Here is a 15,289-nt window from a genome sequence, read left to right as displayed (position 1 = left end):
ATTTGATGAAGTCTTTTCTCTTTGTTTATTTGTGATTATTTGGAATTCACCTAAGGGTGATTTTGTGAGACCATTGGTGTCTCGTTTGTAATCGTTTGAAAACTCTTTGGTTGATAGTGGAATCGGATTTCTATCCCGTGGACGTACCTTACATTGAAGGAATCACGTAAAAATTCTTGTGTTGCTTTTGATTTAATTTTTCCGCATTAGTTTTTATTCCCATTGATTGATTTACTTGTGGAGATTCACATATTTTCCCTAACAACTGGTATCAGAGTTTACGGTTTATTTAGATTTATTTATTTGTGTAAATCAATGGAGGGGAATGTGGGTCGCATGTCTAACTTCAATGGAAGTAATTGGGTAACTTGGAAAACTAAAATGGAGAACCTATTATTTTGTAAAGATTTGTATGGACCCATTGAGGGTGATAGTGGCAAACCCGAGGATATGAAAGATGATAAATGGAAGAGGCTTAATCGAAAAGCCGTTGGTGTTATCCGTCAATGGATTGATGACAGTGTGTTTCATCATGTTGCTGCTGAAACTTCGGCACATGATTTATGGAAAAAGTTAGAGAGTCTTTATGATAGAAAATCAGTTACAAATAAAGCTTTTCTGTTTTGTAAGTTGGTTAATTTAAAATATAAAGAGGGCAGCCCCATTCTAGAATATTTGAATAAAATAAAGAGTATTGTTAACCAACTTGCTTCTATGAAAATTATTTTTGATGATGAGTTGCAGGCTTTGATGCTACTTAGTTCTTTATCCGAAAGTTGGGAGACTTTGGTTGTGACAGTTAGTAATCGGCACCTGATGGAGTTGTCACAATGGGCCAAGTCACTAGTAGTCTGTTGAATGAAGAAACTAGAAGAAAATCAGCGAGTTCCTCTCATTCGGAAGCATTCGTTGTGAGAGACCGAAGCAAAACAAGGGGGAGAAGTAAGACTCCTCATGGTCGTGATCAAAGCCGTGACAAATCAAAAGATGGTTCTTTTTAAAAGAAAGAAATTGAGTGCTATTATTGCCATGAGAAAGGGCACATGAAGCAAGAATGCCGAAAGCTCAAGAACAAGAGGAAAATGCGTGACAAAAGTATGGATAAGAAGCAAGAAGACACAACGGCAGTTACTACCGATGATCTCATGGTCGTTTGTGAAGATGATTGTATCAATTTTGTGGGCCAAGAGAGCAATTAGGTGATTGATTCCGGTGCTTCTTTTCATGTGACTTCTCGAGTTGATTTCTTCATTACCTATACCGAAGGAGATTATGGTTCTGTTCGAATGGAGAATGAAGGTTTGTCTAAGATTATTAGCATAGGTGATGTTTGCTTGGAAACAAATTTGGGCTGCAAGTTGTTACTTAAAGATGTGAGGCATATTCCCGACATTCGCCTCAATTTGACCTCTACTAGGAAGCTAGATGATGAAGCTTCAACAACAAATTTGGTGATGGAATATGGAAGCTCACAAAAGGTTCTTTGGTGGTGGCTAAGTGCAAGAAGACTCATACACTTTATTCGATGCAAGGAAAAATTTGTAAAGGTGTTGTCAATGTACTTGAAGATGATACTTCTGCCAAATTGTGGCACAAGCGGCTTGGCCATATGAGTGAAAAGGGGCTGCAAGTATTGTTCAAGAAAGAGCTTTTACCCGGTTTGAAAGGTACACATCTTAAAACTTGTGTTCATTGTTTGGCGGGTAAACAATATAGAGTTTCTTTTCATAAAAATATTGCCTCTAGAAAAGAAAATGTTTTGGAGTTGATTCATTCGGATGTTTGTGGTCCTTTAAAAGTTAGACGCATAGTGGTGCACTTTATTTTGTTACTTTCATTGATGATTATTCAAGGAAAGTTTGGGTTTTTCTACTAAAAACTAAAGATCAAATTCTAGAAGTATTTAAGCATTTTCAGGCCATGGTTGAAAAAGAAACATGGCCGAAATTGAAGTGCATCTGATCAGATAATGGTGGTGAATACATTGGGCCATTTGATGAGTATTGTTGCAACCAAGGTATTCGGCACCAAAAGACAGTTAAGAAGACTCCTCAACAAAATGGCGTTGCCGAGAGGATGAACCGCACCATTGTGGAAAGAACAAGGTGTTTGCTGTCACAAGCTAAATTACCAAGATCTTTTTGGGGTGAGGCAATGAAGACAGCGGTTGATGTGATCAATTTGTCTCCTTCCTATCCTTTGAATGGTGATGTTCCAGAAAGAGTTTAGACCAGTAAAGATGTATCTTATGAGCACTTGAGAGTGTTTGGTTGCCGAGTTTTTGTTCACATTCCAAAGGATGAGAGGTCCAAGCTTGTTAATAAGTCAAGACAATGTATTTTTCTTGGCTATGGCCGTGATGAATTTGGGTATAGATTGTGGGATCCGGTCGACAAGAAAGTCATTCAAAGCAGTGATATTGTGTTTCTTGAAGACCAAACAATTGAAGACTTTGGCAAAGGTGATCAACCGGAGCCAAAAACTAGTGATCTCATTGACATGGATCCATCTCCTTCATCTTCAGTTGATGATGAAAATGGGAGAGATGTGCAGCCACCTATTAAAGATGTGGAGGATGATGCTAATCCTAATGAAGTTGAGCCAGAAATTGAGGAAGAGCATCCAACTCAAGAACCGCCACCATAACTTAAGTTAAGAAAATCTACAAGGGACAGACAACCTTCAAGAAAGTATCCTCCCAATGAATTTGTGTTGATTTCTGATCAATGGGAGCCCGAGAGCTACCAAGAAGCAATTGAGCATGCAAAGAAAGGTGATTGGAAAAAGGCCATGGAAGAGGAGATGAACTCCTTACTTGAAAATCACACCTATGACTTAGTGAAGTTGCCTAAGGGGAGGAAAATTCTGAAAAATAAGTGGGTTTTCAAATTGAAGAATGATAGTAAGAATCTGAGGTACAAAGCACGTCTTGTTGTGAAAGGCTTTAGGCAAAAGAAAGGTATTGACTTTGATGAGATTTTCTCGCCGGTTATGAAGATGTCTTCTATTCGGGTTGTACTTGGCATGGCTGCAAGTATGAACCTTGAAGTTGAACAACTTGATGTGAATACCGCATTTCTTCACGGTGATCTTGAAGAGGAAATTTATATGGAGCAACCAGAAGGTTTTGTGGAGAAAGGGAAAGAGAAATTTGTTTGCAAATTGAAGAAAAGTTTGTATGGCCTCAAGCAAGCCCCACGGCAATGGTACAAAAAATTTGACTCTTTCATGATGAATAATGGTTTTTCTAAAACCACTTTGGACCATTGTGTGTTTGTGAAAAAAATTTCGGATGGCAAATTTATTACTCTTTTGCTTTATGTTGATGACATGTTAATTGTGGGTCAAGATTCTACCATGATTAACAGGTTGAAATTGGAGTTAAGCAAGTCTTTTGCTATGAAAGATTTGGGACCGGCAAAACAAATACTTGGTATGAAAATTGTTCATGCTCGCAAAGAGGGACTGATTTGGTTGTCTCAAGAAAGTTACATTGAGAAAGTTCTTAAGAGGTTCAACATGAATAAAGCAAAGCCGGTTTGTTGTCCACTTGCGGGTCACTTCAAGCTTAGTTCGAATCAATGTCTTACAAGTGAGAAAGACAAAGAAGAGATGTTGAAAGTTCCTTATGCTTCAGCAGTTGGTTCTTTGATGTACACTATGGTTTGTACAAGGCCGGATATTACTCACGTCATTGGTGTGGTGAGTCGGTTTCTCTCTAATCCGGGTAAAAAACATTAGGCAGTGGTAAAATGGATTCTAAGGTATCTTCGAGGGACTTTGAAGGTGTGTTTGTGTTTTGGAGATGGTAAGCCGATGCTTGATGGGTTCACAAATTCTAACATGCCGGTGATATTGATTCTAGGAAATCTACTTCGGGGTATTTGATGACTTTTGCAGGGGGAGCTGTGGCATGGCAATCTAAATTACAAAAATGTGTTGCTCTCTCAACTACCGAAGCTGAATTTATTGCCATTACGGAAGCTTGTAAAGAAGAGTTATGGGTAATGAAATTTTTGCAAGAGTTGGGTTTGAAGGAAGAAAAGTATGTGTTTTATTGTGATAGTCAAAGTGCTATTCATTTGAGTAAAAATTCTACTTTTCATTTGAGATCGAAACACATTGATGTGAGATACCACTGGATTCGTGATGTATTAGATTCGAAATTGTTGCAACTCGAAAAGATTCACACAGATGATAATATTTCAGATATGTTGACAAAGACTTTGTCGAGGGACAAAAATTTAAAGTGTCGAACTTTGGCGGGTATGGTTGATAACTCCACCTAAGTCAATAAGGGGAGAATTGTTGGGATATATCTCCTTATTGGAGTTTGAGACCCAATTGGTTTTGGAAAAAGAATTTTAGTTTGGTGTGGGTATAATATATTTTAATATATTATATCTAATTTTCAGAGACCCAATTCAATTTGGTAACAATTAGGGTTTGATTTTAAAACCCAAGATTCAATATATATATATATATATTGTTCAATATTTGAGTGAGATATATTGTTTTTCACCAAAAAAGTATGTGGCTGCTACACCAATTCTATTGCTTCGGTAACAGTGCCGAAGAGTGAAGATTTGTCAAGGATGCTTGATTTGTTAATGGTTATGTTGCCTCTGTTCTGAAGTTGATTTGAGTTATTATTTTTGGTCTTCTTCAACTCTGGATTTGAAGACTTTTGTTCATTTATTTGATGAAATCTTTCCTCTTTGTTTATTTATGATTATTTAGAATTCACCTAAGGGTGGTTTTGTGAGACCATTGGTGTTTCGTTTGTAATCGTTTGAAAACTCTTTGGTTGATAGTGGAATCGAATTTCGATCCCGTGGACGTACCTTACATTGAGGGAATCACATAAAAATTCTTGTGTTGCTTTTGATTTAATTTTTTCGCATTAGTTTTTATTCTCATTGATTGATTTACTTGTGGGGATTCACATATTTTCCCTAACAATAAATAAATAGTATCATCAGCATGAGTGAGATATATGTGTTTTGAATTTTTATTTCATAATGTCACCAGTGATTTTCAACTTATTTCTTAAGCTGATGTTGTTTCATAAAGTTATAAAACATGACTTTACAATCTCAAAATCGTGTTTTAAAAATATAATTTCGAAATGTTTTGAAAATACTTGGATTTGATAAATAACTAGGGTTATGTTATATATATATATACATATATAGACTGTTTTATTTGTATTTAATTTGATGTAAAGTAAAGTATATAGAGAGCTTGTTTGGCATAAAAAAGCTAGAAGTTTTTTGGCTAAAATAGTCATAAAAAGACAAAATAAGCATTTTAGCTCAATAAGACAAAATATCATATCTAATCCATAATCATTTCATTTTTTTTCTCACAAAAGTCAAAAAAGTCAAAAAATCTATCCCAAATGAAACTTTTTAACCTTACGTTAATAGCCAAAAAACTAAAAAAATCAAGGGATATTTGGTGAAACGCCCCTCTCATTGGGCCTATTTTGTGTGAAGCCCACGGAATTAAACAATGACTCCAAAATCCCCTCAATTAAAAAAAATGTCATGAATTGACTGAAATGTCCTTCCATATAAGTGGGGAAATATGAAATAATTAACAGTAAAAATTTATTATCAATCAAAGTAAAGTTTTACTATCACTATCAAAGAAAAATTCTACTATCATTATCAAAGGAAAATTTTACTGTCACCACAAGTCCAAAAGTCAATTTGTGTTAATAAAATTTTAATGTGATTTAGTGTAACATTATATTATATTTTAGAGTTAATTTTTACTATTAGGTTTGCCAAAGATTGACAACTCATACAGTGTGTCACCAACACTACTTGAGACATGAATGTAAAAGTAAAATTTTACTCTGCATAAAAGCAAAATTTTACTCTGAAATAAGAATAAAATGTTACACTCTGAATTTAAGAGTAAAATGTTACCCCCTGAATTTAAAAGTAAAATTTTACTCTGTATAAAAATAAAATTTTACTCTGAACAAGAGTAAAATGTTACACTCTGAAATTAAAAGTAAAATTTTACTCTGTATAAAAGTAAAATTTTACACTGAAAAACTAGTAAAATGTTAGACTCTACACAAAAGTAAAATTTTACTTTGTATAAAAGTAAAATTTTACTCTGAAAAACGAGTAAAATGTTAAACTCTGAAGCTAAAAGTAATATGTTACTATGCACAAAATTAAAAAAGCGAAAGCAGTGTTTGTGGCGGCTGAAGTGTTTGGCAATGATCACCTCTTGACAGTAAAATTTTACTGTCATTCTAACACCAGAGTAAAATTTTACTCTAATTTTCTGAAACAAAAAACAGAGCAATAAAATCAGAGTAAAATTCTACTCTCATTATCTGAAACAAAAAACAGAGCAATAGAATCAAGATAAAATTTTATTCTGATTCTGTCAAATGAAATTAGATCAAAAACAACAAAAAAAAATCAAAAAAAAAAAAACAAACAAACAAACAAAAACAAAACAAATTAATTAACAAATCAACATACCTAATTGAGAAGAAAAACTTCTAAAACTCAATAAATAATCACAAATCTCAATGAAACTCTCGTTTAATTGAGAGTGTTTATAGCGATCCCGGGTTTATCCTTGTTGTACAGTGATCCGGACGTGTGTCCGTGGATGATAGTAGTTGATTATTACCTTGTGTACATCCTTTCTTACTTTATAATTGAGTTATAGGATGTGTTGGGCAGGTTTGGTACATGTTGGTTGAGTTTAGAAACCAAAACTAGTTGCCCAGATTTTGACCTGTCCGCTCGAGCGGGGAGTTTGACGCTCGAGCGGGGACCCTTTTGTTGCTTGACCGCTCGAGCGGGGTTTTTGGAGCTCGAGCGGGAATTTCACCCATCCAGTATTTCCTGTGCAGTGTTGGACGCTTGAGCGTGGGATTGGCCGCTCGAGCGGGATTGAGTGAGTGCCGCTCGAGCGGGGAGTTGGACGCTCGAGCGGGAGACCTGTCTGCAAAAGTGCTGGGAGTGTGCATCCGGCGCTCGAGCGGGGTATTGGCCGCTCGAGCGGGAGTCTGTGAGTGCCGCTCGAGCGGGGAGTTTGACGCTCGAGCGGGACGACTTTTATATAAATCCGAGATCCGACTTTTGGATCACTTTTTCAAGACCTTTTCTCTCTCTTACTTTTCCAAAAAGCCATTTTCAAAGCTTCTCACTCTAAAACCGGTCCTTCTCTCTTAGATTTGATCTAGTGGGAGTTGTTTGCTCACTTTTGGTCTTCACGAAAATTGTGTTGATCGTCGAGGGTTACATTTTAATTTGAAAATTTCAGAATTTGAAGCATTTTGGTTTTGGTCTTCATCTGCATTGGAGCTCAAACTTTGAGGTAGGGATAACCTACTCCTTACTATGAGCTTTGTCTTTAAATTTTAGTATTTTGAGATGTTGGGTTGGTTTGGCAATTTGGTAAAAGTTTGGGGCTTTTGTGTAAATTTACAAAAGTTGGGGTTTTAGCTATATAAAGCCTAGATGCATGTTCGGCATGAAAAAAGTGAAATTAATGTTAAAACATTAATGAAAATGGAACCTAAGGGTTGTAATGTTAATTATGGAAAATGCCCTAATTACATTGATTGATTAATTTGTATAATTAATTGTTGGGAATGAGGAATTGAATTGAGAATGTGGAAATTGGAAAGGGAAGGGGATAAAGGGTGTAGTTGGATTATTTATCGCTCACCTAGTTGAAATGTTGACTATATATCCATTGTTGCATTTACTTTCTGTATAGAAATAACTGCTTTGGGCTATCGGTGGAGGATAGTCGTGATTGTTGTAGACAATGCATGATGATTAGGCAAACGGAAACTAATCACTGGAATGAGTCATTGAGTATGATGATTGAAAGAACACGTTAAATTTATGTGTTGTGTGATGATGTGTATAATTATTGTTTATATGCATTGTGTTGTGTTGGATGAGATAGGGGATGTACTCCGCGGTTTAGGGGAAGATAGGGGATGAACCTCTAAACCGGATGTTGTTGGGAGGAGATAGGGGATGGACTCCATAGATAGAGCTCATATGCTTATCTAGTAATGTGTTGACAGAGCTCATATGCTTGTCATTGGAAGTGTGATAGTGCTCATATACATATCTATGGAAGTGATGATATAGCTTGTATGCTTATCTGTTGTTGTGTGATATAGCTAGTTTGCTTATCTATTATGAAATAGGAAGTGTTGGATATGAGTTACTGTCTCATATGAGTTGTTTGGCCAGGTTCTGAGCCTTGGTTGTAAATTGAGAATTGAAAGGAATTGGAAAATGGATTGTAATATGGACTTGTATGTCATGAAACCGTAAAGTGTGATAAGGGAAAGTGTCTGTGTTGGCCATCTATCAACTCTTAATCTTTTAGTCATTGTTCATATTTGGTTTAGTATATTTCTACTGGGCTGTGGCTCACCCTATATGGGAATATCATTTTCAGGTACAGGTAGCATGCCACCTCCAAGGACGTAGCTTGGGAGGCTAGAGGCAGGCAGACTTTTGTCGTTTTATTTCTTTGATGTATTACATGTATATTCAAGCCAAGGGCTTAATGTGTAAATGAGTTAGTACTCTTTTGTTGTAACCAAGTGTTAACTTGGAAAGCTGTAAGCCCGTAGGGCATTTGCTTTTGTTGTTAACATGTAATACGTTTGTAAGAAGCTACTCTGATGAATAGAAGAATGTTTATCTTTGTTACCAATGCATGTCTTTATTGATGGGTTTTATGTTATTATTTTGAGGGCGTTACAGTGTTGATCGTCGGCGGCGAGATCGTCTATTGTTGACTAAGTGAGAGATCTTTGGCTACGAGATCTTTAGATTTGGAGATCGTCTTCATCGATTTCGTTCCTGCGAGATCTTCAGCTCAGATTTCAAATATTTCAAATGTATGATACGCATATATAGAAGGGCAATATTGTGATTAAAAAAAATAGAAATTATAAAATGTCCTTATTAAGATAGACATTTCCTACTCAGGGATTTTTTGAAAGAAAATTAATTAGGTCATCCTTTACCCTAATAAAAAGGCTCAAAAGGGGAGTTTCACCAAAAATTTCAAAAATGAATTCACATTCCAAATGAACCAGAGTTTATGATGTTTAACTAACTCAAATAATAATAATAAATAAATAAATCCATTATTCAACAAACTCACTAAAAGTGTGTATCAAATTGTCAAATTAAAAGATATTTAATTACTCTAAAATACTCTGTGATGTTGTTTATGTGGTGTTACCAAACAATTACGTAGAAATTTTTTTTATATAGATATGACAATCAGAGACTTTAGAGGGGAAAAAAAAAAAAATATATATATATATATATATAAGAAGCATAAATTATAAGGGTTTTTTTGGTAAAAAATGCCCATATGGACCATGTCTTATAATAAGGCGTAAAGATCCTCTAGAGTATTATTCCTAGAGTCATCTCCTACGGTGAAACACAAGGAGCCGACACGTAGCCCACTTACTAAACCAAGGGTTAAGATTTAAACTCACCAAAACGATGTTGTTTTGGTGAGTAATTTGAAAAAAAAATAAAGAAAAAAAAATTCAAATTTCTTTTGTTGTTGGGTTTCACTTCCATCACCGAGAGAGAGAGAGAGAGAGAGAAAAGAACAACAAAACAAAAACAGAGTGAGAAAGGGACTTGGATTCTCTGTTAGCATCGCCAGATTCTTCCCTCACAGCTGCCGGAGCCAGCTCCGGCTTCTTCTTCTTCCACTAACCGCCACCCCTCCTTCCTCCACCAAAAAATCTTCAACTTCAAACCTTCTCTTAATTACACACCACCAATTTGGTTCAATCCTTTTAAAACATTGATTTATGACTGTTTTCAACAATCGAAAATGAAAAACTTTGTGAAATACCCAAATCAAATTTCTGAACATTCCAAGTATATCATTCACAAACCCAGAAAAATAAAATAACACAAAAGAAAAGAAAATTTGTCAAATATAAACTATTTCTTAGTGGGTATCCAAGAAACATAAATTTTTTTACAGATCCTGAGACACTCAAAACCTCTATAGGTTTTATATACCTTGATGCTGAGAGAGCTTTTTTGGAAGCAAACCCACGTGAATTTATGAGGAAATGGATGGGTTTGGTTGATAATGACGAAGAAAATCGGTGAATTGGTGATGCTGAGGTTAATCTAAGAACATCAATTGAAGTTACTTCTCAGTCCCTTTTCTCTCGTGTTCGATCTGTAAAAACGAAGAATTTTTTTGTTCCACCAACTGTAACATCTCCTTCCCTCTCTCTTCTTGTCTCTCTCTCACTCTATGTTTGTTTTGTTGTTCTTGTCTCAAGTCCCTTCCTTCTTTCTGCTGTATCACAAAAGGCACCATTGCTTTAAGGGGAGGACAATGAAAGGAGGAAGAGAGAAGCGGTGTGGGCGGTAGACGGCGAGGGCGAAAGAGGCGACGAATCGTTGAGAATGGGCAGGTGACGACTGGGAGATCTCCAGCGAGGGAGGCTATGTCGGAGTGGGGTTAGGTTTAGGAAATGGGTCGGTGATAGAAGTGAAACCCAGAACAAACAAAAGAAATTTGAATTATTTATTTATTTTTTTTTTTTTCAAATTACTCACCGAAACAGTGTTGTTTTGGTGAGTTTAAATCTCAATCCTTAATTTGGTGAGTGGTCACGTGTCAGCTCCTTATCTTTCATTGCAGGAGATGACTCTAGAGATAATACTCTAGAGGATCTTTACGCTATAATAAGGACAGGTATTGTTTTTTTTATTATGTGATAAGTGATTAATAAACATGGCTATCATCATCAAAGTGATAAGTGATTAATAAACAAGAGGCTACTCCTTGTTTTGTTAATGCATCTATATAAACATCACTTGGTTACCCGTGGCGGCCAACTCTCTTTTTCTTTTTCTTTTTTCAAAGGTGAACATTTAAAAGTTTAAACACAAATCACACTTACCAATTCGTATAATTTATTTGCAATAAATCTATTAATTTAAATTTCTCAAATCACAAATAAAAGATAATTATAATATATTGACACTGTTGTTTCGACAAAAAGAAGCAATTTGATATTCTCGTTTCCTACAAATTATTTTCCATACAATTTTTATAAAACAAATAATTTAAATTTTGTGGATATAGGAGGGCTAGATGTTCAAAAGTTTGGTAGGGTGGCTCATACCAATAATTTAGGGTATTAAAAAAAACATTGGTGACAATTGGTCATCCAAATTATATCGTACATGTCTAATTTTTAATGCATTATGTATAAATTTTAATTTATAATATTGAAGTGAATACCATGAGCATAATTTGAAGCCTCCCTTGCTTGGTTTAAACATAGTAAACTCAATATGTAATGTAAGTTGCATATTAGCATATTAATATGAGACTCAATTGTTTATGAAAAAGATACGTACATTGACGTTGTTAGTTTTTTGTTTAAAATATATATATATATATATATATATAACAAAGATTTTGTTCTTGTTTTTGTTTTTGTTTTTGTGTGAAAACAAAAAGAAAAAAATACGTTTTGGTGCCAACAGAAGAGATCGAGAAGGAAGAAGGAATGAAATTTTAGACCTCGTTTAGGAACCTTTCCTTTTAGTCAAAAAGTTATTAAAATTAGTCAAAAAATCAATAACTCATACCAAAAAATCAAAAATTCTATTTTCTCTCTACTTTTTGCACATCTTTTCGTAAAAAGTCAAAAAATCATCCCAAACATACTAGTTTTTTTTAGCTCATATTTTAGTCAAATAGTCAAAAAGTTACTAAATTAGCCTATTCGCAAACGAGTATTTAGTTTCAAAATATGAGAAACTATCTTTTCTTTTACTTACTAAAATTTTAGAAATCTTGAAAATTGACACCGTTTTTTGGAAACAAAAACAATTGTCAAGAAAAACGTTACTAAATAAACATTACCTTAATGTTAAGAGAAAAAAAAAAAAAACCTCAACAATCAACTTTAAAAATCTTTAAACAAATGGCTTTGCCAAAGGATCTTGAAAGTTGATAATTTTGGGTTTTTATCTTCCAAAATTTCTAATATGAGAAATGTTGATTTTTTTAGTCTTAAAAGTTTTCTTATAAACCAATTAGTTTCTTTTGTTTTAAAAAAGTTGTATTTATTTGATTTAGTGTAATTTGAATTTAAGTGAATGTCCTTTTGTGATTAATTTTTCTTATTTTTCGATTCATTTTTGGGATGAGAATGGAAAGATGAGATGTAAAAGATTCTTTTTGTAAGAATTGGTGGCTGAAGTGTTAGTTATCGAGCGTGGAAATCAACATTTCTGTTAATGTGATTTTCTAGTGTTATATTAGAGTGTTACATTAGAATGTTACGTTTGGAAAAAATATACTAAAAAATTTTTGTGTTATAAATTGATTGGAGTGTTACGTTTGAAAAAAAATACACTAAAAAGTTTTTTTGAAATGTTACATTATAACATTTGAGAAAAGTACATTAAAGAGTTTTTTAGTATATTACATTCGTATGACAATCCCGATCCGAAATTAACCGTTAATTTATAATTAAGAATGTTAAGCAAGTGATTATGAATATGGAGTTTAAAATTTCTGTCACATATAAGTCTGCATAACTCTATGGACATTGTATATTGATATTTACTTTCGCTAAACCCTTTATTTTGTTACTCTGATTTAGAAGCCTTCGGTAATCTTAAGATTACTGACCGGGTACGATACTAAACTTATAGGAGCAGGTTTAGATTGTGACAATTAAAGTGTTATATTTGGAAAACGTACCCTGAAGAGTTTTCATGTGTTATATTAATTAGAGTATTATGTTTAAAAAAAGTACACTAAAGAGTTTTTTTAAAATGTAACGTTGTTACATTTGAGAAAAGTACACTAAGGAATTTTTTAGTGTGTTATATTAGAGTTTTACATTTGAAAAAAAAATACACTAAGGAGTTTTTGTGTGTTACATTGATTAAAGTGGTACGTTTAGGAAAAGTAATATAAACAATTCATAAAATCACTATTTAAAATTTATTGGTGCTTCACCATTGTTCTTTCTTCAACATAAACTTCTCATAAAATTTCTATAAAAAATGCTTGAAACCACTAATTAGTAGTGACATTAATGATGTGACAATGAACCCCACCCACTACCACAATGTTGTTGTGCCTTGGTTTTTTTTTTTTTTTTTAATTTTTCATCTCATTAGTGATGGTTTAATAGTTCCAAATTAGTGTGAATTTCTATTTGATTAATTTTCCCAATGAATTTACGTAATGGAATTGACTATTTAACCACTCTCCTGCAATTATGGAGCAATTTATTGCACAATTTCTGTTGCAATTGAACTTCATTGGCTTCAACAACAGTTAAAAAAATACAATTTGACCAGTAAAATATGACCAAACATTCAACAGAGTTTATTACTTAAAATATACTTACTACTTATATTTAAATTAAAAACATGATTAAGAAATGGCTAACTCATAGTCATGCATTGGAGCTAGAGTAATATTTATTCACAAATATTATACTTTTTAAGTAGATCTAAAAAAAAAAATTATAGAGACAAAAATACGAAAAAATAAAAAATTCAAAATTTGAGTTTCAAAACCAAACAGAGCAATTAAGTCCAAGATTAATTGTCATTTCCTTTGTAATCTAATGGTCCAATGGAAACAACATGACCATAATTCAAGTTGATATGTAATGTAAGTTGCAAGTTAACACATAAAATAGAGACTCAATTGTTTGTTAATGAAAGTCAGTGTATACTCAATTTTCAACAATAAAGCTAGCTTTCCCTTGTCAAATATTTTACAACTTATTAATTACTAAACTTTCATTATCACAAATTATAATAACTTTGCTTTGTTCACCTTATTAGCCTCATTGATAAAGGAATTGCCATTTCATGACCAATATATGTGCTATTTCTTTAATAGATATTTCTAGAAAAATTATTCAAAAAAATATATCTTTAAATTACAATTATCTTAATGTAGCCTGCATTCTACCAACGTTAAATCTATATCATATCCTCACTTTTTGAATAATTTTCAAAGCAAAAATTCATGCTAAATAACATTTTTCAGTGAAAATTACAATATTGTACTATTTTTGGTTTCCTTGCAATGTCATACTTTGCATTGAGTAAGTTAAGTTGTATTTAATGTTCCTAGTTTCTTATTTTCTATTTTATTGTAACAAATCAAGTTGTACCATATTAACAAAAAAGTATTTTCAATATTCTAAATTAATTTGTGTTAAATTTAAAATTTAATTTGTTGATAAGTATGGCCTATGAGGCAGCTCAACTTGTGTCACTCAACAAATACAACCAAAGCATAACATAGTTGTATTTAATTTAACGAGGACATAATTTAAGGTTATAAAGAGACAAGTTGTATACCCACAAATAATTTTAAATAAAGAAAAAAGAGAGACAAGTTGTATGGTTAGGTTAGCACTTAACAAGGACACATGACCAAAAAAACATGTTTTAATTAAAAAGTCAATGCCGGCTATGAAAAAATAAAAGATAAATTAACGTTCAGTGATAGTTTTAGAAATTTATTATAGTTTCATAATTTTTTTTATAATTTTTATTATTAATATTTATTATGTTTATTACTCATTTGTAATTATCTTAAAAAATTTACACTGAACTAAAATTTCTCCCCAAAAAATAATGATTCAACTTCTTCATAAATGAGTGAGAGTGACATGTATTATTTATTTATTTATTTATTATTATTATTATTATTAATTCAAGTGATATGTTATAAAATCCTTGTTTTTTGATAAACAAATGTAAGAGAAACGTGAAAAGAAAGGGTTCACAGAAGTCCACTTATACTGATCCATATATGCTAGCGGTTTATTGGTGCGGTTTGTTTTTATTTTATTTTATATAATTTGGGCTATTTTGGAAAGATAGTTATAATTAATTTATTCGGAACGTCATGCATGATAGCAGAGATATAATTATAGTGTTTATTTATCATTTCTCTTGCATTGGGATTTAAACAGTCGGACACTTATTCGCACCCTCTTGCATGATGGCAACTTTTTTGTGAAAGAAGAAGTGAGTTATAATCTGAGAAGTGGATTATAACCCACTTTTCAAAATAGGCCAAAGTTGCCATGTATTTGTTTTTATCTAAAAATCTTGTTAAAATAGCTATTACACTATCTAACCCTTTGAAAACCTGTTGGAGAGGGAAAAAAATGAGATTAGTTATAATAACTACAGTAATAAACTTTTTTAAAAGAGTTAATTGG

Source organism: Camellia sinensis, chromosome 2, assembly GCF_055761805.1.
Source record: "Camellia sinensis isolate YWXY chromosome 2, ASM5576180v1, whole genome shotgun sequence".
Taxonomy (NCBI): Eukaryota; Viridiplantae; Streptophyta; class Magnoliopsida; order Ericales; family Theaceae; genus Camellia; species Camellia sinensis.
The sequence above is the reverse complement of the archived record's forward strand: the minus strand, read 5'-3'. Positions refer to the sequence as shown.